General features: G+C 42.3%; 1 long non-coding RNA gene across 3 annotated transcripts in view; it reads left to right on the forward strand.

Annotated features, from left to right (window-relative positions):
* LOC148056376 (uncharacterized) overlaps nucleotides 1-26173 on the forward strand; it is a 75903-nt gene that overhangs the window by 15673 nt on the left and 34057 nt on the right. For 2 of the 3 annotated variants that reach the window (XR_015703230.1, XR_015703228.1), the window contains exons 3-5: nucleotides 7633-7773; nucleotides 11424-11549; nucleotides 15128-15234. This is a non-coding gene — a long non-coding RNA (uncharacterized LOC148056376). The remainder of the gene's footprint in view (nucleotides 1-7632; nucleotides 7774-11423; nucleotides 11550-15127; nucleotides 15235-26173) is intronic. The other variant, XR_015703229.1, reaches the window with a different exon arrangement.

Here is a 26173-nt window from a genome sequence, read left to right on the forward strand (position 1 = left end):
GTCTAACAGCATCACAGGGTCTCCTGAAAAATGCCAGGTAAGGGTCAGAAAACAGGTATGTGCAAGGAAGTCCAATTTCCACGGAGTTGTTGTTTGAAAACAAAATAGTTAGTAACTCAGACTGTGGAAAGAGTCCCTTTTGCCTTGAACAGTTTTAAACTGAAATTGAGGTGGCTCTAAGTTACATGGATCATTACTAACTTTGGGGCTCTAATATGTGATATCCTGCAGAATGAGGTATCTGCTGTCGTCGTACCCTGGTTTGAATGGGGGTGTTGAGTCCATGTACCTGATTGCTTTTCTTCAGCACTGATTTTCACTTTAAAGGTGCATAATGTAAATGCTCCCACCCCCTGTTGTTTCAGTGTAAAGGAGCCAGGTCAGGACTGAGAACGGCATCTTTGGGAATTAACTTGTTTTTCTGTACTGGAAATCTGAAATGATTTTCCAGCCTGTTGAAACTTAATTAGTTTTACTGCTTAATAATGATGCTTTGTATTTTCTGTTAATCCCTAACAAAAAATAATTTAAACATCTGTGACTTCTGCTGGGAGATGTGAGTAAATAAGAGCTACGTACAATTTCTGGGTATGGTGAGAGAAGCAATCATTTTACCCTCATCATTAGAAACTCATTCACAGTCTCTGGAAATTTTGAATTAAAGAAAATTTTCCAAGACTTGCCTAGAGCATTAAAGATATTTGGAATATTAATACAGTATTTGCACGATAAAGATATTAAAGGGTTAAAGAGGATGCAAGAAGTCAAAGATATGCAATAGATCATAACTCAGTTTGGAGAGTCCCACGAGTCAAGTGACAGTGGTCTGATTCACAGCATGTGTCTGTCTAGACATGCTCTTTTCTTCACACCAGAAAAAAAATGTCAGGTTTCATTGGCACCTGGATAGAGATCCAGGCCTAAAAACTGTAACTACTTTGCAGAGTTTTGGCACAAAGGATTTGTTGATGTGTTCAGGTATTTATTCTTATCCTAATATATACTCTTGGAAATGTGGCAGGAGACACAGAAAATACATGCTTATTTGTTATATGGGGCAAATGTTCTGCTTTTTTCATTAGTCAATTAAGATGTTGTTTGTAAGTACAAAATGTTTGTTCTAGACAAACCGATATATGAAGTCGAGCTGAGGCTGCATTTTCCAGGAACAAACAGTGACGTGGAATGCGTACTCGCTGTTTGGAGCTGGGAGAAATATCAAATGCAAGTAGATTTTGTAAAATCTTGCCAGTTTCTCAGTGTGAATACCAATGATGGTGGTTTGGGTTTGTGGTTTTTTTTTTTTTATGATAAACTCATTCAGCTATTAAATTACTGGAAATAAATCCACCACTTCAACAAAGATGCCTGAATGAGTCATGTGCATTTATAAATATAAAGGATATCATTATGATTGGTTTCTGACCCTAAAAAAAAAAAAAGCCACTTGACAATTTCCCTGTGATTTTCATTTAAAAACACTCAGCACTTTTTTAACATAATAAACCCATAACACCTATAAACCCATCTTATTGGGAAGATATGAGGGAATTAAAAAAAAAAAAGCAAAACAAAACAAAAAAACAACAAAACTCAAATAGCTTCTGCAGTGCTGATATGATAAATCCCTGAGGCTGGGAGAGAAATCCTATTTTTTTTGCTGGGTTCTTCTTCAGTGGCTGAAAACAGTGTCCCTTCATATGGTGAGTTAAGGAAGGTCCACCTGACTTGTTCCTGGTCCATCCCTGCTTACCCAGACAGGCTGCAGGTTTCCTTCTTCAGATGCACAACTCCAATTAAAACCCTCTAAGCTCCAACTGTGGAGGCATATCCTAAAGCTGTAGGTGTTCTAGTAGCTCATTTTTGGGCTTTCTAGCCAGAACATGATTTAAAAAAATCCTGACTTTCTCTTCTCTCCCATCAGTTTTTTGAAAATCAGTTTTACATGCTGTTTTTTGAAATTCTCCAGAGGGATGCAAAAAAGAATGCTTAATCGGTATGAATAAAACAACCTTTTCCAAAGGAAAGCAGCTTGTAAACTCTGCTTTTCAGAGTAGCAAAGGGATGACTCCTGACAATTTCAACCTGGAGTGACTCCTGATGAGCTCCCTGGCTTGGATAACACTGGAGGCCAAAGCCGATGAGCACAACAGCCCCATGTCCCTTATAACTGGTGAAGGCAGAAGCAGTTTTGGCCCTATTATATGACACTTATAAAGCATGACACTATGTCATCTGCTGCTGATCTTGCCTGGAAGGGAATTCAAGGGTGAGGTGGCCTGGCTTGAGTGAGATGGATTTGTTTTGGTTTTGGATGAATACCAAGTAACTTCATCATGATATTAGCCCTTGGAGATCCCTCCCCAAATGACTGATGTAGGTTTGTAAACACAGGGCTGGTCTGGGCTTGCTGCTGCTATGCAGGCACTGCTGAACCTGGCCCTTGGACAGTCAAGTGCAGGGGAGATGCATGAGGCAGAGCAGATGCCCCTTGCTCATCCCTTGCCAGCTGACTGTCAAGACAAGGGCTGCAGATCTGTGTTATTTTGGTAATGTATCTCTATATAGCATGAGAGTTGTGGGATGTAGAGAGAAAACTGGGTGGAGAGAAGTCAAAGACTAAACAGTTGCAGAGACCAAATACCCTAAAGGTCAACCCCATTGATGTTAAAACTGAAGTTCTTGGACAGTTATGCAGCTACAACTGCCCTAATCATATAAGCTGGTTTTGCTAGGGTACATCTCATAAGCTGTGAATTCATTTAAAAGCATGTTGTTTCCAAATTCAGTCCACCATTAATGACAAAAAGACTTTGTGGGATGTTTTGGTCAGATGCTCTGGGAGCCAGTGCTGATGTACTGGCAGCCAGGAGCAGTTTGCCTGAGGGGTGCTGCGGGTTTTGTCAGCCCAAGGTGCTGCACCAGCTATGTCCTGTGCTTTCTACTTGTCTGAATAAATGAAATGACAAAACATCACAGGATGTTGAGGGGACATCATGTGGCTGCATGGTGCTGGATTGTGGTTGTTTCCAGCTCTCGGTATTATTTAACAAAATAAACTTCATATATATGACAAGGGTGGGGAACGGGAACATGACCCTTCTTTTTATTAATTTTGACAAAGCAATGAAGTCACATGCCAAGATGACATGAAATTACATATTTATTTTTTTTTTAAATAAAATGCAACAGTGCTATGCTAAAGTTCCAGGAAACCTTGAAGGTAGTGAAGGGGGTGAGTGTAAATATGAAGTGCACCATAGCCTGGAAATTTATGAGGCATTAAAGCAGTGCCTGGAGCCCTTTAGTGCTGCATAAACTGTTCTGTTACATAAGCACGTCTTCTTATGGCTTAACTCATGGATATAAATTCCCTCCAGGCTGATAACAGGACCATGCCTCAGCCTAAAATGTCTGCTATTTATTTACTTTACAGGTTTGGTGGCAGTGAGGCAGCTTAGCCGTGTTTAACTCTTGTTGTGCTTAATGGTTGCTCCATAGCAAAAGTCGCCGTTGTATTGGCCATAAAGCTGTGTTGATGTTTGCTTTCCTACTGAGCCTTTAGTCAAATCGTATTTGTAGCCTCAAATTGCTGCAATCCCCCTAAGGATTTTTCTACAAATTGTAAAGATTCTGGCACAAAGTTCGTACAATGGGATAAGGGTGTCCAGGAATGATCAGCCTAGGTCTGGACCTGACAAAATTGTGGGGATGCTGCCAGCATTTCTGGAGGAAGCAGAGCTGGGAAAGGCTTGTGGCAGCTGGCCACGCTGCTGAACTTGGGTCAGCCTGGACTGCATCTTCAGTGTCCGGTCGACCACACTGCCCGAGTGAGATAATCATCTGGGCAGTTGCTACAGCTGGAACCATTTGTGTGAACAGCTTTTTGCCTTGAATGAGCTTAAAACAGTTTAATCAATGTGATCCCAAGGAAAAAGTAAAGCTATACTTTGCGGAGCTTCCTCTGTACTTCTAATACAGGTGTGAAAGCAGTCTTGATGGTTCAGAAATGTCTCGAAATAATCTTCATATCAAGCCAGTTTGCATATTCTGACACACTCTCTGGTGATGACATTGAAGCAACTGAAGCTCAGTGATGCCCAAGAGATGAGTCACTTGTTTGTCAGGTCTCTGTTTCTGACTCCTCAGTGACACTGGCTGGCAAGACATCACTGATGTGCCTTGGGGTGCTCTGGGGGACTAGTATTTTGGGTTGGCATAAGCTCACAGTGCTCTGCACAGCATTGTGTTTACACTGCAAAACAAAGAGCTTTTAATACTTAGAGGGTCTAATACTTAGAAGTTGGTGAAGTTTCTTTGTACCCATGGACATGCTCTGGACCTCAGGCAACTGTATGTCATGCCTAGATGTGGTGTGACCTGCTGTGAGGGCCGCCTCCAGCCCATCTTTGTTCCACTTTTCTTCCCAGTACAACACTGTGGGGAGGCCTCATGTGGCACTTACTCACCTGAATTAGGGCTGTTGACACTTTCTGATGGAATACTGGATTTTTTTATTTTTAAAAATAATCCATATCCCCAAACCCTTCTAGCTTCTTCTCAGACAACTGGGAGCAATCTGTTCTAGGCCAAACATGAACTTTTGTAGGGTTTGGCTGAAAAGTATCTGTTTTCAATGTTTTATTTCCAAAAGTAACTTTGGCTGATAGGAACCAGAGAAATAAGACTTTTTTTTTCATCTACAGCAATCCCTCTTTTTGCTGTTGAAATTATTCATATGAAAAGGATACCTGTTTGATCTTATATGAATGTTTAGGAGTTAAAGCTTGGATAAATACTTGCCTGGTTCTCTGTCTCAATAAGGATGACTGAGAGGTGTATTCATTGTCTTGGCATTGTTATTGCACAAGGAAATACACTGAGGTCTGGCACAAAACTCTCACCCAGTAAGTTTAAACGCTTGCAGTGTCAATGTCTGTGTCAGTGTGACTCTTCAGAAAACTTGCATTGAAAATGAGGGCAGAGAAAAAAGGCACTTCTTGGACTTGATTCATCTCATCCTGAATAGGTCTAATGAAGATGTATGTACTGCAGTTATTTAAAGCTAGCAGAATTGAATGTCGTGCAGGGTAACTGAACAATACAAATCTCTCTTTTATACCTCTTCATTCCCAATGTTTCAATTTTCCTAGTCACATGTCTGTTATTTGATGTCCTTGGATGACGTAGGGTTGGGCATGGAGCACTAAAGTGGCTGCAGGGAGGTTGGTGCAATTGCTGATGCTGTTACTTGTTTTCTGGATTTTAGATAAATTCTTTACTGTCCCTCAGTCTCTCTGCTGTAAACAGATTATAATGTTTATCACCATTCTGAAGTGCTTTGGTTTCTACAGGTAAAACGCGAGGAATAAATTCTTTTTATTATGCTGTTACACAGTATGCCTTTCTTACCTCTTCAGCCCCTATAGTTCCTATTTTGATGATCTCTCTATTTTCTGCTTGTCCTTTATTTTCACTTGGATGTGATGCAAGATCCCAAGGTGCAATTTTCAAACATAATTCAGAAGGGAGGGGAGTTAAATTTTAGAATTTTTTTGCCTTTTTGCCTCAGTCTTCACTGGCAAGTGCTCTAGCCACATCACCCAAGTCGCAGAATGTAAAGGTGACTGGGAGAATGAAGAACCGCCCACTGTAGGAGCAGATCAGGTTTGAGACCATCTAAGGAACCTGAAGGTGCACAGGTCCATGGGACCTGATGAGATGCATCTGCAGGTCATAAGGGACCTGGTGGATGAAGTTGCTAAGGCACTATCCATCATATTTGAGAAGTCATGGCAGTCTGGTGAAGTTCCCACTGACTGGAAAAGGGGAAACATAACCCCCATTTTTAAAAAGGGGAAAAAAGGAAGACCTGGGGAACTACAGGCCAGTCAGCCTCACCTCTGTGCCCAGCAAGATCATGAAGCAGATCCTCCTGGAAACTATGCTAAGGCACATGGAAAATAAGGAGGTGATTGGTGACAGCCAACATGGCTTCACTAAGGGCAAATCGTGCCTGACAAATTTGGTGGCCTTCTATGACAGGGTTACAGCATTGGTGGATGAGGGAAGAGCAACTGACATCATCTACTTAGATTTGTGCAAAGCATTTGACACTGTCCCACACGACATCCTTGTCTCTAAATTGGAGAGATGTGGGTTTGATGGATTGGCTTCTCAGTGGATAAGGAGTTGGCTGGATGGTTGCACTGAGAGTTGCAGTCGATGGCTCAATGCCCAAGTGGAGACCAGTGACAAGTGGTATCCCTCAGAGGTCAGTATTGGGACGAGCATCGTTCAACATCTTTGTCGGCAACAGGGACAGTGGGATTGAGTGCACCCTCAGCAAGTTTGCTGATGACACCAAGCTGTGTGGTGCGATTGACATGCTGGAGGAAAGGGATGCCATCCAGAGGGACCTTGACAGGCTGGAGAGGTGAGCCTGTGAGAACCTCATGAAGTTCAACAAGGCCAAGTGCAAGGTTCTGCACGTGGGTCGGGGCAATCCCGAGCACAAATACAGGCTGGGCAGAGAATGGATTGAGAGCAGCCCTGAGGAGAAGGACTTGGGAGGTGTCGGTTGACGAGAAGCTCAACATGACCCAGCAATGAACGCTTGCAGCCCAGAAAGCCAACCATATCCTAGGCCGCATCAAAACAAGCATGGCCAGCAGGTCAAGGGAGGGGATTCTCCCCCTCTGCTCTCATGAGACCCCACCTGGAGTATTGTGTCCAGCTCTGGGGCCCCCAACACAAGAAGTACATGGACCTGTTGGAGCGAGTCCAGAGGAGGGCCACAAAGATGATCAGAGGGCTGGAGCACCTCTCCTAGGCAGACAGGCTGGGAGACTTGGGGTTGTTGAGCCTGGAGAAGAGAAGGCTCTGGGGAGACCTTATTGCAGCCTTCCAGTACTGGAAGGGGGCCTGCAAGAAAGCTGGAGAAGGACTTCTTACAAGGGCCCACAGTGACAGGACAAGGGGTAATGGCTTTAAACTCAAAGAGGGTAGGTTTAGGGTTCTTTACTATAAGGGTGGTGAGGCACTGGAACAGGTTGTCCAGAGAAGTTGTGGATGCCCAATCCCTGGAAGTGTTCAAGGCCAGGTTGGATGGGGCTTTGAGCAATCTGGTCTAGTGGAAGGTGTCCCTGCCCATGGCAGGGGGGTTGGAAACAGATGATCTTTAAGGTCCCTTCCAACCCAAACTATGCTATGATTCTATGAAATTAATATATTTTCAGGAAATAAATTTGGCCTCTGAAAGATGGGGTGAGAAAGGAGAGAATTTCCACCTACGTCCTGGTTGCATGACTTCATGGGGTGCCTGGGCTTTGGATAAAAGCTCTGTTGGCCATCAGGGCTGGTGGGGGAAGAGATCAGGAGATTTGGGAACATTCCTGCTTCTCTTGTTCAGAAAGCAACTCTCTTTTGGTTGTAATCACCTGGCCAATGTGTAGGACCCCTGAGATCTGGCACTATGGGTCTATCAACCAGCTGGGCACTATTATTGCAAGCCGTGGTGGAGGTACCTGTCATGGCAGCCTTTGGGTGCAGGCTGCAACGTGGGTAGTGCTTCAGTTTTGCGGGAACTCCTTGCTATTGTCAATATTTGACTTTTTTTTTTTTTTTTTAAAGAAACCTTATGGGATACCTGCCCAAGAGCCTTCTGAGCTTGAGTCAGCCATTTGCTGGGTTATCTAAGCTAAGCAAGGTGTGAGTAACAAGCTTAACCTCTGACCGGCCTTCATTTGCTTTCCAACAGTCTCACAGGTCTTAGTAAGTAAATACATTATGCGCTAATTTTTCCAGCAATATGCACATGTAGTTGCCATTAATATTAATAGCAGCTATTATTTCCTAAATAGACTTCTTGGTTAACTGTGTATTTATTGTAGGTTGTTTGAATAAAGTCAAAGTGTGATTGCTCTTATGTAGCAGCTGCAGGCTTGAGGATGGGGGAAAGTGAAGAAATAATTAGTTGGCAGGTAGCCTCTAATTCCTGGATAGCATGGTCTTGCTATGCAGTTAAATGCTCAGCACTTGCCATGTAAATACAATGACCTGCTTGGCTAATATGTCCTGTGTAACTGAGTCAGTAGGCCTACATGCAGTGCATTTCCATCGGCAAATCTTTGTAAAAAGCTGAGTTCCTTCCTGAGCTTAATTCCTGACTGGTGTAAATCCTGCACGAGTCTTACTAGGGAAGCTGAGTACTACGGGCAAAAGTCACACTTTGGGTCACTTTGCTGGCTTTCCTAGTTGATTAATCTGGCAGGGATTTATGTCAATGTGTTGGAGCTTTGCAAAACTGATTTCTTTTATTTTGTCAGCTGGAGTCATTCTGAGTTGTAATTTAAATGGCTGTTTAATAATGAGAAATGTTTTTGTCAGTGAATCTGATTAACATTTTATGGGAGGTAGGATCCCCTATTTATCTCATGCTTCTTTACACTGTAGCATTTTAATTTACTTTTCCATCATTAGAATGGTAAATGGGCAGGAAGGGCAAGGATTAAGGATGCTATTTTCTATGCTGCTATTCATCTTAAAGAGATGGAGCTAATTATAAAATGCCTGTAGCTCCAAGAAAGGCCCAATGGCTGCAAGGGCATGCGATCTGCTTGTAAGTGCTGAACTGTGTTAGTTTATTCTGAGTATGTGCAACCTAGATGAGACTTCTTCAGCCTCAGCCATTAATGCCTTTTAAATTCTGTCCTTAAGTGTATTTGAGTGTTTTGTGGCTCTTATCATGGGCTAGATGGCACATGGGCCATCCCTGCAGGGTGACTCAAGGGTGCTTCATTGCAGAGAGTCCCTGTGCCAGTTCAGTTCCCCTCCAAATTATGTTGACTTCTGATGTGATGCTGGGGAAGTTGCTTAAATGATGGCTTTCCCAAATGGTTTTCAGTGATATGTTCCTTATTTTGAGTACTCTGATATTCTGGTGTCTTATTTCCTGATGTTCCTTCAGCAGTAGTCCGTGGCAGAGATTCACAAATACTCGCTTAGTGCAGTCAGGTTAGTCTCTGAACCTGCTTGTAGGCAATGGAGAGATGTGGGCATCACCAGGGGTATGTTCAGGGTGCCTAAATTATGCTCAGTGGGTGCAGTTCTGAGCATAAAAAATTCAGAGCACTCAAAGGCAGATCTTATTATAAAGTTAGTATCATAAGGCACATGTGCTGGGACCCAAAGTTGAATTCTTGCATTTCCTGTCTTTTGAGTGCTTGACTTGGCAGCTGTAATAATGTTTAATAATAAGGTATATCTTATAGAAGCTCTCACTGGAATGATGGAAAACACAGTTATGCCACAATGCTAAGAGAAAAAACAAAATCCTGTGTAACATTTAAATGAATTCCTTTTGCAAATAAATAGGATGGAAACCCATTTCCTTTGTGGTCTGTTAATATTCTAGTCTAAGGAGAAGCGAGCAATCTTAAATGAGCAGAGTTATTGTTAGGAGGAGTAAAATACATGGTTTAAGATTCTGTTAGCGTATGCGTGCACTTAAAATTGTGTGCTTTACATTGTAAGATAATTTGAAATAATAATTCCTGCTTTTTGTGCATCTGCCTAAGATACAGTCCAGAATTGATATATTGAAAAAAAAAAAGTGTCAAACAGTTTCCTGAAAAATAATAAACACTGCACTTTAGGGAAGAGGAGAATTACTGTGAGAAACAGATTCTAGGAAATACCTAATGTTACAATGGCTGAACCATGATACCTAATTACTTGCTTTTCTTTCAGCACAGGAATGCTATAAATCAAACGTTTAATTCATTGAAACAGTAGTGTTGTGTCTAGGTCAAAACTGAAATGCATTGTACCAGTATGATTTGTATTGCTGGAGAGATGTATAGGAATTCTTCAAACCTTCTGATTACATGCTGTTTGGGAATGGACTCAAATTATTCATCACTTATTTGTCCATGCACAATAGCATTTTCTTTTGATCCTCTTTCAGTTATCCATCATGCTCTGACTTATCAGAACTGAAGCGCAGATAAAAATTCTGTTGTGTCAAGAAGTGACAGGACAAAGCTCCAGAGGCAGACTTTCAAGCTGTACTTTATGTGGTTATTTTGCATGCATGCTTGGAGGTGGGAGAGGATAACGGAACAGAAGTTTTACATTATAAATGCCTAACTCTTCAGCTTGTAGTTTGGATTTGTATGTTAGCAGTGTGATTTGCTTTGACTACGTGTTCTCTGAATGTGCCTGTTTAATAATTTGATCTAGAGCTGCCTTTGCCTCCTCTGGTTTGCTTTTTTTTATAGACTGGATGTGGATTGACGGAAAATATTTCCCAGGTCACTACACAAATTGGAAAAAAGATTATGGTTTTCTTTCACCTTTTTCTTAAGTCTTTCCTTCCAGGATCTTTCCATATAATTTGAGCCCTGTCTCAGGATCCTGAAACTCACGGAAGACATCTTCTGTGTGTAATATATAATGAATGTTAACTGTTGGATGCCGTAGCATGAGTATAGATGGCAGGGAATCCTCCTGGCCACTGAGTGCCATTGTTAACTCAGGAGACATGGGGTGATGAGAAAAATTTTTAATTGGAAAGAGGGAGAGATGAATCTGTGCGAGGAGCTTGGGAGGGCATTGTAATCACTGAAATGGTTCACTGAATGTCAAGGTTAGTCTTCCTAAAAGTGCTGTGTATTCACAAGCATGCTGGAGGCTAGACATGGTACAAACTTGCAAAATATGCTACCGTGTTTCTATAGGAGAATGGACTCCTTGGCTGAGTTGAGTTTAATACTATGAGTTTCTGGAATCCTCTCATCTGGGCATCTACGGTTGCTCTGTGTTGCCTCTGTTTATCTTCCACTCAACCCAGATCACAGGACACTGAGTTTTCCCCCAAACTGCTGGCACTTTGGGCATCTCTCTGGGCCCTCTTCCTTGGGGCTTGTGCCCACTGAAGTCATCTCTGTTGTGTGGGGTGAAAACCAGCACTTTTCTACCCTGGTCTGTTCTATGCCCGTGTACGGCTCTAGCTGGTGCAATGGGTGAGGGAGAAGGGCTGGTGCCTCTTTCAGCTCACAAAGCCTTGAAATGTAACAGTCTAGAGACAGCCACCACCATCAGAGGCAAAATTATTTCCACAGAAGGAAAAATACTTTAAGAGAACTAGTTCAAATCGTGGTTTGTGCAGCTGTTTTCAAAGAGCAAGTCAGTTTTATTACCTGTAAGTATTGCCACTTTTCTTTATGGCCAAATGTGTTATATGAGCAGAGTGCAATTTCCTCATATCTAAACTTGTGAATTAATACTCTTACTGAATATATTATTCATAGGGTTGATTGGGAGCCTTGAAATTCCCATGCCCTACTATGGACTATTTGCTATGCAGGGTAAACTCACCATCATCATCAACACTGGAACTAAGACAAAGATTCTGTTTCCAGGAGTTTGGGCTTAAAATGTGCCCTGCATTAGCCTTCATGTTAATAACATTGACTTCAACGATGGCAAGAGGAAAGGATGTGGCTGGAAGGAATAAGCATGGGGTTGCGAGAAGGAAACTATCACAGGTAGGAAGGAATGTGATTGCTGGTATTGCCAAACAAGTAAGTGTTACTTTTAACTCTTCTTCTGAAAACCATCTTATTCTTACGTCTTTGTGCTACTTCTCAAAGAGCAGCTGCTCTGCAGGTTTGCCTTTAACTCTGGAAAAAACAGTGTCTTTTCTCTGCAGAACGGCAAATTTGTCTTAAAGCCCCTATATTATTAGAAATAAGATACTGGTGTTTTCCTGACAAAGCAGGAGAGGAAACCTTCTCCAGCCACTTTCACTTCACTAAGATTTAACAGCAAGATTGCTCTTGCCTAGCAGTTATGTTGCCATGAAAACACTACCTTTCTGGCCTTGAAACCTACTTGAACTGGGCAGCTTAGGCTGAAGTGGGGCAGCCAGGAGGAAGTCCACAGTCTGCTTGTGTCTCGCCGTCTCGGTGAGAGCGGAGAGGGCCAGTGTGGAGGGAGAGGCTGGTGTTTTGCCAGAAACCACCTCCTTCCTTTGCTCTTTTCCTTCTGTAGCCCCATAGCTGTGGTTTAGCTCCTCACAATTCCAAAGTTGTGGTGGTTCTCTCCTGTTTACATTAATCACTTTTTTCTGGTGGGCATTGGTTCAAGCAATGGAAGAGTTTGAGGCCTTTGTTTACATTCCCATGCTGTGGTGCTTCTGTGATTTTTGGGGGTCTCTGGTGCATTTGGGCAGAGTCTTAAGTGCTCTCAAGTGCTAGAGGAGCAGCTGAGAAGTTCTCTGCCCAAATGGCTTTGCTATAAATGTGCTTTTTTTGTTTTTGCTCAAAGTCACTTTTCTGCTGTGGGTGAAGATGTAATTCAACTCTGCTTTGACGTGTGACCATTCAGAGCCCTCTGGGAATTCAGGCATATTTGTGCTCCACTCTGAATAGCTCCTTGCCTGCTTGATTCAGAACTGCTTATCTCCAATGTCTCTTGTGCAGCTTTAGTTAATACAGGCTGCGAAGAGACCTCATCTGCTTTGGGAAAGGGGTAGTGTTAGCATCACACCAGTGTGTCAGCACAGCTGCTGGGGGAAGCACCACATGGAGACTACGTGGAACGGGCATTAGGATAGGAAAGGAAGATAACGTTGGAAAAACATAGAAGTGATATGTATTTTCTCTTTCTTGTCAATGCTTGTTTTTATGCATAGCCAAAGTCCTTAATTGCTACCTCTCTCTGTCAACACCAGCTATTGACACCATGCTGCTAGTGTCCCCTGACCTGTAAGCTGACTGTTTGCACTCAGAGAGGAGGGGAAAAAAAAAAAAATCAAACAGAGCTACTTGAAAAGACTAAATGTAAACGACATAAAATTACAACATCTGCCCTAAAATCAGCATCGCTTGCAGGTTTGGAGGTTGTTTCCTGTGAAAATTAATCTAAAATATCTTTAAATGTCTATCTTTCCTAGAAACTGCTGTTTTGAAACAAAAAACACTTGCTCTATAGCAGCTGTATGGTGGAGTGTTTTCAAGAAATTAAATGTTCTTTCGTCCTTTGTGTTTTCCCTGATATTTTGGGGGTGGTGATAGGGGATGTTGTTATTATTTACTTTTAAAAGGCTTCCGCATCTTTCACTGTTGCTTTGGTATAATACACCTGTCAAATGTAGTAGCAGTTCTTTAATAAGAACGATCCTCTCTATGCTATGTCTACTTTTAGACAGGTACTTTATTAAGAAAGACATGAGCGGAGCAAAGACTTTATGCTCAGACTCCTCAGCTAGGTTAGGTATGATTGAGCCTTTCCTCAGACTCTCGGCTCACAAACCGCAGTGACATAATGCGAGTGTTTCTGGAAGACCGGCCACAGTGGGTGCCCTCCTGTTTTTAACTTTGCAGCAGTGTCAGCTTCCTCCACATGTGCCCTCATGGGGCTGGAAGCTCCTGGAAGATGAGAGGTTTCTTGCATGCTGCTTTGCTTCTCATTCAATTTGTTTCCTGATTGATAGTTAGCACAGAGCTTTTTAAACAGGGTTTGTTTCAACATGCAGAAATGCAAAGTGTCACAATTCATCTGACATAAGGCAGTTAGGCTAATTTATGAGTTAGTTGCCCTTTGAAACAAACTGCTGGTTTCTTAGTGAAATTCCTCTTGCATTAGAGAAGCATGAAAAGAAGGCTGTAAAATGTGCTTCAGGGTGAGGAGATGTTATCTGTTGATGATTGCTATTGGGTATCTATCACTAATCTTTAACTTTTCTCATTCTCTTCTCAAAATACTCCAAATGTCTTGATAGCAGTGTATCTAGTCTGGGGGAGAATTATTTGGTCCACTGCTTTACTCCCTGCCCCAGGAGGGACCAGGGAGGGTTTCCATGGGATCTTCCATCCCTCATCAGACATGCATACGGGCAGGACCAGCCTCAAAACTGAGACAGCAAGAATAAGGGATCATTTTTGCAGCCACTGAAATCAGCTATGCTTGATTCTAGGAAAGGTGTCTGTGGACTAGGTGTAAAAAGTGACTTATGTTGGGTAAGACTGAATTTGTCATCTCCCCATGCCTTCCAGAGCTGCTGCTGGTTAGTAAGGCTTTCTCTAATGCATAGTCACCAAGGTACTGGATAGTAAAGGTTAGACAAAGGCTGTTACCCAGCTGCTACTTCTAAACAGAAGTGCATTTCTTAGTGGTAAAAAAAAAAGGCATTAAATGAGAATACTCAAATTACTATACTTAATTAAAATGACTCATTCTATACAAAGGCCCCTTTTTAGGCTGTTCCATAGCATTTTGAGGTGATCGCTTTAGTCAAGTAACTTTAAAGCAGGGCTTGATGCATCTTCTCTATTTTTATTTGGATTCAATTCCATCCTGATTCACAACAAAGCCCACAAAAAACCCAAGGTGAATACATTCCACCTAATGAAACGAAATATGTCACAGCTTTGCACTTGGTACTTTGATCTTTCTTTATGAAATAGTGTTTGGGTGACCTTTGCCTTCGTGAGGCTGAAGGGGGGGTAACAGCAGTGACTAGGACTTGGCAAGGCAAGGATCCGCTCTGTCAGCTTTTTCCGCTGCAGTTCTGCCAGAGACCTGTGGAGAAGCTGCTTTTGCAGACTTCTCTCCTTGGACTGTGCCGACGATTATTTGTGGTCTGCGAGTGACCATCTGAGCCGCAGGGCGTTCCCTTGGACTGAAACTCTTGATTGTTCTGTGCTTGTTTCTAAAAGCCTTGGGGTTAACACTTCCAGCATGAAGGTTTATGTGGCAATGTGTTATATTTGCATATATTTCCATCTTTCATGAGCCTTTTTGCAAACAAAAATTGCAATTTGTATGCATGTTTATGAAGGCCAGCAGATGATGAGTGTGACCAAACAGAGAGCTTGCAAAGCCTGCCATAGCAAAGGCGAACTGCTGTGTGCCAGCGTGGTGCTTTTGGGAGGTAACGTTGGCATCACCCCAAGCTGGGAAGCAGACTAAAATAGTGGCATACAGGGGCTCTTTTCTTTTCCACACTAATATTTCTGAAATCTCATTTCAGCCTCAAAAAATATGCCTTTTTAAATTAATTACATGTTTCCAAACTCTGTCGTATTCAGCCTCATAATAATTGTTGCATTTTTCCTGACAGTTTCCCTGTGCGAGAAGGCAGTGGCTTTTTCTCTCCACTTTGCATTTGGGGAGCAAAGCAGTGAAGTGACTTAGCCAAAGCCTGAGCAGAAGTCGCCACTGTACCAGGTACTGAAACCACGTCTGCATTCCTGGTCTGCATTCCCGGCTTGTGCCTTTTCCCTCGCAGCATCAGTCATCCCCAGCAGCCACATGTGCGCTCACGCTCTTTGGTGTGTTTAATTTTGCACATACCTCTGGCCGCAGCTCAGTTGCTATTTCACATCCAGGTGCTGTTTTGCATATCCTCACCTGGGTCTCCCCAAAACAAATCTCCTGTAGGAGGGGGTAACCCCAAGCAGCAAGGGCTTGAGGCAGTAGGTGCTAATTTGGAGTTAGGGCTTGGTCCTTGACCCTTTCTTATTTAGCAGTACAGGTCTGAAGGCTGTGGTTCCCTTTAACCCACTGGAGCCTTTGGAAGGTCTCGGTGCCATGGTGTTTTCAGAGGGGGCAGCCTGCGGGAGGTGCATGGGATCAGGGTGCTTGGAAGAGGGGGACTCTCCCACGCTTATTCCTTGGCTCTGGTGATGTTACGTCCATTAGCCTTACACCAACACACAATGCTCTAGATGGGGGCTGTGATGCACCCAAAATAAACAAATGATGCAACTGGAGAGAGTGACCCATGGTTTGCGTGGTGATGGCTGTCCAGGTGATGAAGGGAATGGGCATGGCAGGTCCATCGGCTGCTTTCCTGTCTTGTTTTTAAAGCAGGTGAAACAAGGTAGGGAAAATTATACTTGTCTGGGTTTTTTCACAGCAAAAACTTAAAAAATCTATCCTTGCTAGCAGTTCCCAGCCCTGCCATCTACCCCTGTGTTTATACTGTTGTCTGCTGCTCCCATGTCAAAGGATTTATATTTTGTGAGATAAAGGCATCTTTTAGTTCTAATGTAGAGCTTAAGTACTCTTCATTTTGACCGAGAAAGATCCTCTGTTGTCAGTGAAACTTCATTTCTGTGCTGTGCTCCTGGGGGAGCAGGCAGTTAATTGAATAGTGTGTGTGGTGGGACGCAGCCCCGCATGCCAGCACTGCTGGCAGCTTTCAGCTGGGCTTGGAGCTTCCTCCATGGGCTACTGCTGTGTCCCCATGGCATGCCAGGGATGGCTGCTCTCTGCTTATGTCCCTCTGGCTCAGCCACCAGAGGAACTGTAATCACCTCTAGTTATTCCCCGGGGCAGAGGGAGTTATTTGCTCCCCCTATCATCTGCATTTCCACAGCATCCCCCAGGGCAGGACCTTGAGCTCTCCATCCCCAGTCCTCCAGATGTGTCCCTGGCAAGTGGCAGTGGTGTAACCTGGTTCCCCAGTATTGAAGAGAGGGTGATAAAATGCTCCTTATCAAGTGCATGACCTGGAGCAGTGCTTATTTGGGTTAGTCTCACAATCAGCTTGTGCTGTCTGTAAACTGTTGCCTCAAACAATGTAAGGATGTACCTTCGTTACTGGGTGTCATTTGTCTTAGTCAATGACAGAACAGTATTTGTATTTTATTATTATAGTATTTCACTCTGAAGCAGTAGTATTTCTTTAATGAACAAAAATGAAGGAAAGTTGAAGAAAAGTGGGAGGTTTGTTGTTTAGTTTTCTGTTTGTTTTTTTAATTGGCTATTTCTCCTTTCCGCTGGAAGGGCTTTCACCATTATGACTTTGAGCTGTCCTCTATTCTCCCTTTTGCCTCTGATCAGTTGGGAAGTTTTTGGTTAAGTCAGACCCTTTCTCCAGGCAAAGCTCTGCTCTTGAACTCAAAAGTAACACTAAACCCAGCCAGGGTGGAACGTAGCAGGAGAGCTAAAAATTCCAGCATGCTGCAATAATGCTGGCGCCTGTATGCCTGAGTAACTTGATAAACTGCTGAAAACCATGAATTCTTCTCACCAGTCCTCTTCATTAGTCAGGACTTACCACATACAGAACAATAAAGGCCATGGGGAATGGCGTTGCAGATGCAGCATGGCTGAAGACTGGCAAAACTTGTTTGAAAATGAACTATGAGTATTGTGGGAAGGCATTTGTCTCATTGGCTTAATCTGTCCTTGAGGAACAAATGGATGTTGTTAACGACACAGGGACATACGTGAAATCGTAGTGGGACCAGGGACCCTGCCCCACTTGGCTTCTCTTTCCTGTCAGAGAGGAGTTAAATCTGTTTCCCACCTGACATTTATGGTTGCTTTGCAACACAAATGGAGGACAATGCTACTAGCATCTCAAGCTTTGCTGCTAGGTCTTAACTCTGAGTTAGAAGTCAAGGACCATCTTAATCTGCTAACCTTCCTGCTTAGACTGCTGACAAACTACTTTATTTATAATGGCTCCAAGTTCATAGCTGGCCATTAGAGACAGAGTGCAGCAGCACTTGGTTGCTTTGGAGGGTGTGTGGAGTGCGTTCCTTGTAGCGTATTGCCATGGTGCTGCTTGCTAAGAACTTCATTATGTTTCTCAGAAAAATGCATCCTGTTCCCATGTAGAACTTGCAAGCTGTCAGGGTATGAATAGCTTGGGGCCTCCAATTTGCTTAGAAGAGATAGTTATTAAAACATACAACAGTAATTGCAAGAGGAAATAGGAAGGTTTTTGACAACCCGTTGGAGAGAATAATTAGTCTGTTTGGGGATGGTAAAGGGTGAAAACATGAATTGAAGGAAACAAGGAGCCAGATTTTCGTTTCCTGTAAATTGCCTTTGAAATCAAAGGAGCTATTCTACACAGAGAATTTGCCTTGCTGTACTTCATTTTTTTTATTTTAATTTTTTTATTTTAAAATACAGTCCTCTCCCGAGGATTGGATGTCTTTGAGTGGTAGTCTAGTTTGTTAGTTGTGCTGAATTCCAAGCCTGAAGTCAGTTGGTGCAGGACTTCAGATGATGGGACCTCCAACTGTTCTTTGAATAGTGGACCAAAAAGAAAAAGAAACTCTAATTCAAATTGGCTTCCTTTCTTCTCTTGTTACAGGCTTAAATTTTCATGATTTAAACTCCTTTAAGAGACTAGTGTGACTTTTTTACTGGAGTGGCTTATAGGTAATAAAAAGCTTAAGAGTCTAAAATGGCATATCTTCTTATAAAGTGCCTTAAGGTCTTTTAAAAAAGCTTTGCAAAATTCTGCTAATGAACTTAGTAGTGGCAAGCGGTCAGAATGGTAAAGGGCAATCAGGTGTCTTCCAAATTTGGGCTGCTCCCTGTTCATGAGTGTTTTGCAATGCAGTTTTAAAGAGGCTGGAGAAAGAAACAGCAGCATCCACCACAGATCTCTTACCCCATTGGGCATCTCCATGTAGAAATGGATCCAGCTGCAGCTTCTGGGCACAGACCAAATAAAATTGTGGACCTTTCATTTATGTCAGTAACGGAATAAAAGCAGGTTAACAGGGAGCTGCTGCATGAGCCTGAGTGACGTGGTGGGGAAGAATAAGAAAATGCAGGTTTGGGAATGGTGCCCATTGGAGGGAGACAGGAACAAGGAAGGAGAGGTTAAAAGCTCACTAGCCCTTAAACAGAGTAGAAGAGTAAAATACAATGCATAAATTCAAAAGAATTACTGAAGCCCCATTCCTCTGGTCAGAGAAGAGGAACAGACAGAGGTAGCATAGCAGAAGAGCTTGACTTGTTAGAGGTTGTCTTACCCAATTATGGAGAGCCAGTTTTTGTAGGAGTAGGAAGCGACTCCAAATACTCTACAAAAAATACGAGACAAAATCTTTAGGAGAGATATATCCCCTTAAGTTTAAGAACTCTTCTCTTATGGACATCGGCAAACCTTCTAAATGCAGAAAATTATATTTAGCTTTGTTTTAGAAATGAAGGAAACTGAGACATGGGGTGGCTTGATTGGAGGCTCTGTACCCAAAGTCCCAGGTGCTACAGGACACGAGGTCTTCTGGCTGTGTCTTTGCTCACCTGCAAACAGGCAGCCTCGCAGCTTTACCCACTGGTCATGTTCCCGAGGAGGTACCCATCATGTAAAACCCTTCTTTTCCTCTCCTCTGCTCCTGTGCAGAAGCAATCTGGTGCCCAAAGGCTCCTGTTGCAGCCTCTCAGGAAAAACCTTTAATTTATGACCCTGAATTCCTGTGCTGTCTATTTATGGGAAGCCTTTTTGGGAAGAAGTTAATGATCTTAAAGCCTGTGAATCACACAGCTTGTCAGAAAGGCTACTCAAAGAGGTGTCTGAGGAACATTTAGATATTCCTTAAATAATCCTGGGGATGTGTGGGTTGTTTTGTTGTTGTTGTTGGTTTTTTTTCTTCTTCTGGCCTCAATAAAGACCACAGCCTGCATTTGTGTAACTAATGAAATTTTCCTGCTGATTGGACCCTAAACAATTACTGCATCTTCTCATTCCTAATAGCTGGGCTGTTAAGAACAGAAGAGGCTCTATTAGGAGACAGGGACCCAACTGGGAGCATCACAGGTGATGTCAGCTAATGCCCTCTCAAGTGTGCACCAGGAGTTCAACCCACATATGCCTAAGTAATCACAGTCTGAGGCACCTGCAGCATTGGGTTGGTGTTAATCAGGTCAGGCTGGGGACTAACGTGCTGCCCTGGGCTGCACATGCTGTTGGGAAGGATTTCTCAGCTGCAGAGAGGCAGATGCTCATCTATTTGTTAGCAGCAAGTTCATCACTCTGCCCTCCCTTCCCTGTTTCCTGGTGCAGATTAACTGCGAGACAAAAGGTTGCTTCTGACAGCTTTCTGGGCAGCTATTGTGGCCAAAAAAAGTCTCTGTGACAGTGTTTTGTTCTTCCAGAATAAATGATGCGGTGCTTTCTCTTCTTGTAACAACAAAACAAAGCACTGCCAGCAGCCTGGCATTTCTGAGGAGCCCTGCAGAAATGAATGGGAAAATGAAGCCCAACTCTTGTGAGTAATCTTGGGCATTAAATAACCAGAACAGCAAGGTGTTGAGACTATTAGGACAAACACACATTTCTCATTGGTAAGAGGATCTGGAATAAAAATAGAGACCTGTTATTTTGCTATGTTTAGATACTGATCAGCAAACACTACCACTTTGCCCCTGAGACTGGCCATCTTTGAATTCCCAACTCAGCTGGTTTTAAGGAAGGAGAATAAAGAAGAGAAGCCCAGCTCAATTCATACAGCTGTTGCTTACCCCAGGGCTTTGCTGAGCAGCTCATCCCTTCACTGGTTCTTCAGATCCTTTTTAAGCCTCTCCCCAGGTACCATTCCTCCTCCTGGGACCATGGTTCTCTTTGGTTTCAGTCCTGTAGCAACAAAGTATAGTGTGAAGAACTGAGAAAAGAGAATAGAGGCTGTTAATTGGGTATTTTCTTTTGGTCCACAGTAGCCCAAGTTTATTAGCATTCAAGACATGCTTTGAAGTTCCTATTTTTTCCATGTTCTGCAGGGAGAAGGATAAATATATGGAACTTGGGTGATATTTGTTATGAGGTTTATAGTGTGATGTTGATTAAGTCACTCTGTCTATCATCATTTTGTTTTAATAAATATTCAGATTTCTGGTGGCACAGATATAGTTCTGTGCCACCAGATATAGGAATAAGAGTGATGGGAGCCATCTAAGCATATTAGAAAGGAAGTCTGGGAGTGACTTGATATGAATCTGTTGCTGTTGGTTGGATTTAATCTGGTCCGCAAACTGCTTTGAACTTGGGGACTTCTGTGAGTGGAATAGCTCATTAATACTAGAAAAGCTTGCAGATTTTTATGAAGTTGGTTAATATTGGAGTTTCTGGCATCATAGATGTATTCCTGCTTGTGCATTGATACTTAATCTGCAGTGGAGCTTTTTTCAGAGTCCTTCCTTCACATGTGCTATAATATTTTCCTAAACCTTTCACTCCTAAATTAACATTAGGCTGTGGAGGACACTTTTTGGTTTTTTTTTTTTTCTCTTCATTCCTGTGGTTATGTTCTGTTGCATCGCTCTCTTCTGCATGTTTCATTAAAAAAAAAACCCCACTCTAACCACTTTCTTCTAGCTGTCACTCAGCACTGCAAAATTAATCCTGTTTACTCCCAGAATCAAGTTTCCTTATTCTCCTGATGATGGTAGTTTACACATATATCAAGTCCTAGCCTGTGCATTGAGGCTTTGCCACAATACAGGTGGCTCTGAGCTTTCTTTCAGAGATCATCTAGCTCCACAAATCTGAGAGCCCAAAGGGTCTTGTTAATGTGTATTGCAAGAGTCTTGTTGACTTGAATGGGAAAGGAAGTTTCCTCTGGAAATGCTCTGGAAAGAAAGTCAGCTGGGACTAAAAACAAATGGTGATTTCTTGTAGTTCATGCTTTATTGGCTTCCTGTTGTCAAATATTTTGATTTCCTTTATTTCCCTAAAGGCTCAATTCTGGCTTTAATGAAGCTGTGGGTAAGGTGTGTTATCTAATCAGGCTAAAGCTCATGTTGCTGGAAAGAGCATCTAATCCATTAAGCCCCTCTGCCATCTAAACACTTCCCTTTTCAAACCTCCTCCTTAGCTTTGCCAGGTATTTTTATTTGTTTTCCTATCAGGTTAGGTCTTTGGTCTCTTTTCCTTCTCTTTTCTGGATCTACTCAAATTCGTCATAGCGGGTTTTTTTGTTTTTTGTTTTTTGTTTTTTTTTTTTTTCTTCAAATATGACTTTAATCTACAACCCCTGGAGACTCCCTGCTGGGAGACCAAGAAGAAAGTATTTGAAGTGTTATATTGTTTGTTACTGGTGTTGAGTTGTCTGCTAATTAGAGAACAGGATTATTGCATAGCTAATGGGGAATAAGCATAAAGGTGGTGGGTTTTTCTTTTCCCCTCTTATTCTGCAGCTCCACAGTAGCAGCTGCTTTAATTGCCATATGGTTCTTCCTTTTATGTCACATGATGTGCAGATCTCTGTGCTGCCATTCAGTGCTGGAGAACCTCTGTTGGCCAATCAAAGTACTTTTGTAATAACACGAAAGGTATTTAAGTATAATCATATGCAGTTATGCAATTCCATATGCTGAAGTATAATCCATCTTCTCTGGCTGGAATGTGCATGCTTTTTGTCTAGCTTCGGCTCAAATGCTCTCTCTGTGCTCCACAATAAAATGTTAATGGGACAAAACATGGGAAATGCAAATCACATGGAAAAGGAATTAGGCATGAGATGATGATGAAAGACTACTCTGATTTTGGGTGTGTGTTCAAATAAATTGTGACTCCAACTTCAGTGGAACAGGACTGGGTGTGTGTTTGAAGATCTCCAACAGAGAGGACCTTTAACATATATTACAGAAAGATGTTGATAGTAATTTATTCACTTTACATAAGTAGCTCTTTTCCTTGCTAAGGACTGGTCCAGCAGCAGCCTGTGGTTGCCTCTCTGGATTTGCATAGGGAAGGAGGGAAAGCAAGGAGAAAGACTGATTTGAAAATAAAGTACTTTGTTTTTATTGATAGGAAACCAAGATCCGTCTGACAGCGAGGGCTTGTGAAGACTTGAGAATGTGACATGTATTTTTAACATCATCAGCCTCTCCTGCATAAGTAGAGAACTTTTTTGCTGTCAGTATTCCCTATGGTATGAGATAGCAAAGAGCAATTAAAAATGGGAATCTTTTTAGCAAAGAGCTGTTAAGAAGAAAATGTCTGTGACTTTGACTCTCTGGAAGATCTATGGCAGCATCTTGTCTGAAGTACAGGGCTGTCCTTCAAAGCACTTGTGTATCTCGTTGGACACTGGAAAAAGGTCCCTGTAAAAGCCAGCTCTTATTATCTTCCTCTGATGCTTTATCCTGCCTGTTCTCAGCAGGTTTTGGGGTGGGAGGTCTCTGGTGGCTTTAAGGGTGAAGGCTTTTTCAGGACTCCTGGTAAAAATAGTTCCTCAGCTCCAGCGACTCTTGCAGTGCTGTTAATCTTTCATATATACTTTAGATGGTCATAAATACATTTCTTGTTAATGTTATGGGCTAGTTACCACAAATCAAATTCTCAGTTAAATGTACTGATCTAATGCTCAGCCTAGAAATTTCCAGAGGAAATATATGTATGTCCACAGATGTGCATATGGACACACATATAGACAATTTCTGCCTTTATATTGCTGGAACACCCTAAATGTATTCGAGTAGTTTCAGTCACCAAATCTAAGACATAAGGGTTATCAATTATGCTGTGAGAGAAGCAGTAGTTTCCCAGATTGAAGGTCCCTCTGTGATTATGAATGCTTCTCTTGCACCTGCTTTCCACTGATAAGGCATAGGAATAATAAGTTCTTCTAAGATTGCTTTTCCCTGGCCAGGTAGTCATGTGGATGAAAGACCGCAAGCTTTGATCTGTAATGCCACCTGTTGGGACATATAAGCAATAAGGAAGAGGAAAACTGGAACAAAACAATGTTTCTGTGGAAACAGATAAATTGGAGAAATATGTTCCTTTCACCAGTATAAGCTTCAAAAGCTACATAACTCTGGCTAAGAGAGGATACAGACCCATAGACTGATTTCCCCTTGCTGGTGTGAAGACCAGGTGGTGTGTGATCATCAGCACATGCTGCTCCAGACTTATTTGGAAACTGATTTTTTTCTTTTTTCTGGTAAAGGTCTGGATTGTGCCCCATGCTGCTCTGCAGCGTTTCCCCTAACTTCTGGGTCCAATGGGGAGATAGTGGGGTATTGAGCTGAGCGAGGATACTGAGCCACCTCCAAAGGTGGAAAAGTATCTTTTGATTTTACAAATGTTTAATTTGTGTAGGCATTTCTGCAAATCTTCCTGGGTACCTGTTTGTCTGAATATGTCTATTCATTTGGTTGTTTGGCTTCCTGGGACTTCTTTAAGAGCAGCTGCTTTACCATAGCGCTCTTGTGGTCTGTCTGACCTCTCTATCCTCCATTCTCTTGTTCCATGGAAATGGCAATAAAAAGGGCAGATTAATGCTGTGTGCTTTCTTTCTACAGGTTTCCATAACAGCTGTCTTATACAGAAAGCCTGTAATAATGAATGGAAAGTTACTGATGACTACAGTAGGGTAATTAATCTGGCCAAGCTTTAAAGGATTTTTTACTTGGGAATAAGCTATACCCACAGACCCATTTGCTTTGTCCTTTGTATTTTATTCATCTGTCAGTTTGTTTTCTCTGTCTTTTGTCTACAAGGTGCTTTTGGTAAAAGATCAGACTTGCAAAGATGAAAAATTTTCCATTCTTCAAAATCTGAAAGTGCAAAATATTACTGCAAAACTCTTCGAAATGAATTTCTTCTGAATGGAAAGACCTGTTGAAAAAAAAAGTTCATAAGGCAGCAAAAGACTGGCAACCGACAACTGAGCTGATGTAAGAGCAGCTCTGTGAATGTAATACTTATTCATGGTATAGCATCTGTGTCTATATGGAGCACCATAGCTGTGTTGCATGAAACTTTAATAAGGAAGATGGCCCTGATAAGTGATGAAAGAATAATGTTTTGGAGAAACAAAATGATCTTGTTAGTAATTCAGCTAAAATATTTGCTTAGGAGCTTCTGGTCAATTTCCTAGATGACATACATTCTAATTTGCTGCTGCCAGTAAGTATCACTTACTGATGTTGATGCAGAATAGTAAGTACCAGCTTCAGAGCAGCTACTGCCCGCACATTGCATGCAGTGCGGGTGAGGTGGAGTTGAGGAAGTTGCTTCTCCAAAGAGAAGCTGGAGAATGAAGCAGAGAGTCAGCAGCTGGAGAAGCTTTGGTTAGAGTTGTCTTTTGGGGATAAGCCTCTGTCTGCCTTTTTCTTTCTGCGTCCCTTGAGTACTGTGACTCTGACCCAACCAGGAGCAGTTTTGGAGCAGCATTAATAGTACCAGGCACAGGAATATCTTGAGAGAACTTAACAGGTATAAATCATTGAATATCTTGGTTACATGGTTATGTAGGGAATGATCTTGCATCTGCATGTGGCCTCAAGTGTTGGGTGGAGTTTTGGACCAGGCTATAATGGGTAGAGAAGCCTGTGGATTTCTAAAAAAATGCTCTGGACCTCATTATAGCTTCATCTGCCTCTGGTATGTGCTGCACAGTCACACCTATCTAGGAGAGCAGATGGCTTTGGGGGGTGTGGGGGTGGTGTCTAAACCTTTTACTAGCTTGTCAGTATGGCATACCTCTAACAGAAGAGCAGGTAAGATCAGGACATCCTGATTGTGGCAGCCCATGGCACAACAGTCATTTTTCCTGGGCCCAGCCTGATATTACAGACACGTAAATGCTCACTCTGTAATGCCTCGGCAGAGTGTGGAAACACCATAAGTGCCCTGATGACATTGTGCATCCATTGCATCCTATGTTTGCAGTAATCTCCCAGGTGTGCTTTCAGTCTGTGTGTCACCCATTCCTCCTCATCCTGCTGAGCCTGCAGAAGAGGCATCTGCCCATGGCTGACAGCTTGTGAGCTCCACAGCTGGTGTGGGCAAAGGAAGCTTGTCCTGTAAGAGGCTTTTTGAGTAACTTTTCAGCACTGCTTGTCAAACGTTCCTGAGGATGACACAATGAAAACGAGGTTGATTAAACCATGAGATGCAGAAAAATACCTAATTATTAATTTTCTAGCTGTTCACTTACAACTTTTTGTTTTTCTACTTTATTGCTGGTTGGAAAATGATCTTCTGTTTTATTTTTTTTTCCTCCCTCCTCACCCTTTTTCTGGAAGGAAGTGTTAACTTCTTCCAAAAACCATAATGAGAAACCACAGTTTTTCAACGAAGTGCAGGCATCTTTGTGGAAAAAAAATGTCATGGATTCAAATCCAACTTCCTAGCAAAAGGCATTTTGCTCAAAAATGCAGGTAGCCTCATTTTCATTGAGACGGATGAAAGTTCTTATATTGAGCCGAAGTGTGGTGTCTAACTCTGGACAAAACTCTCTGAATGTGATGGAAATTTTTACTAAATAAGGGCAGTGACATTTGGACTGTGTAAGGCTTCTTGTTCTGACTCTGCTTTTCAGCTTTTAGCTCTAACATTAGCTGTCACCTGCCAGAATTTTTCAGATAAAGAATTCCTTTTTTCCCCCTGAAATTATGAAAAGAC

Source organism: Nipponia nippon, unplaced genomic scaffold (assembly GCF_047370975.1).
Source record: "Nipponia nippon isolate SJK-2023a ecotype South Korea unplaced genomic scaffold, ASM4737097v1 scaffold_14, whole genome shotgun sequence".
NCBI classification, from domain to species: Eukaryota; Metazoa; Chordata; class Aves; order Pelecaniformes; family Threskiornithidae; genus Nipponia; species Nipponia nippon.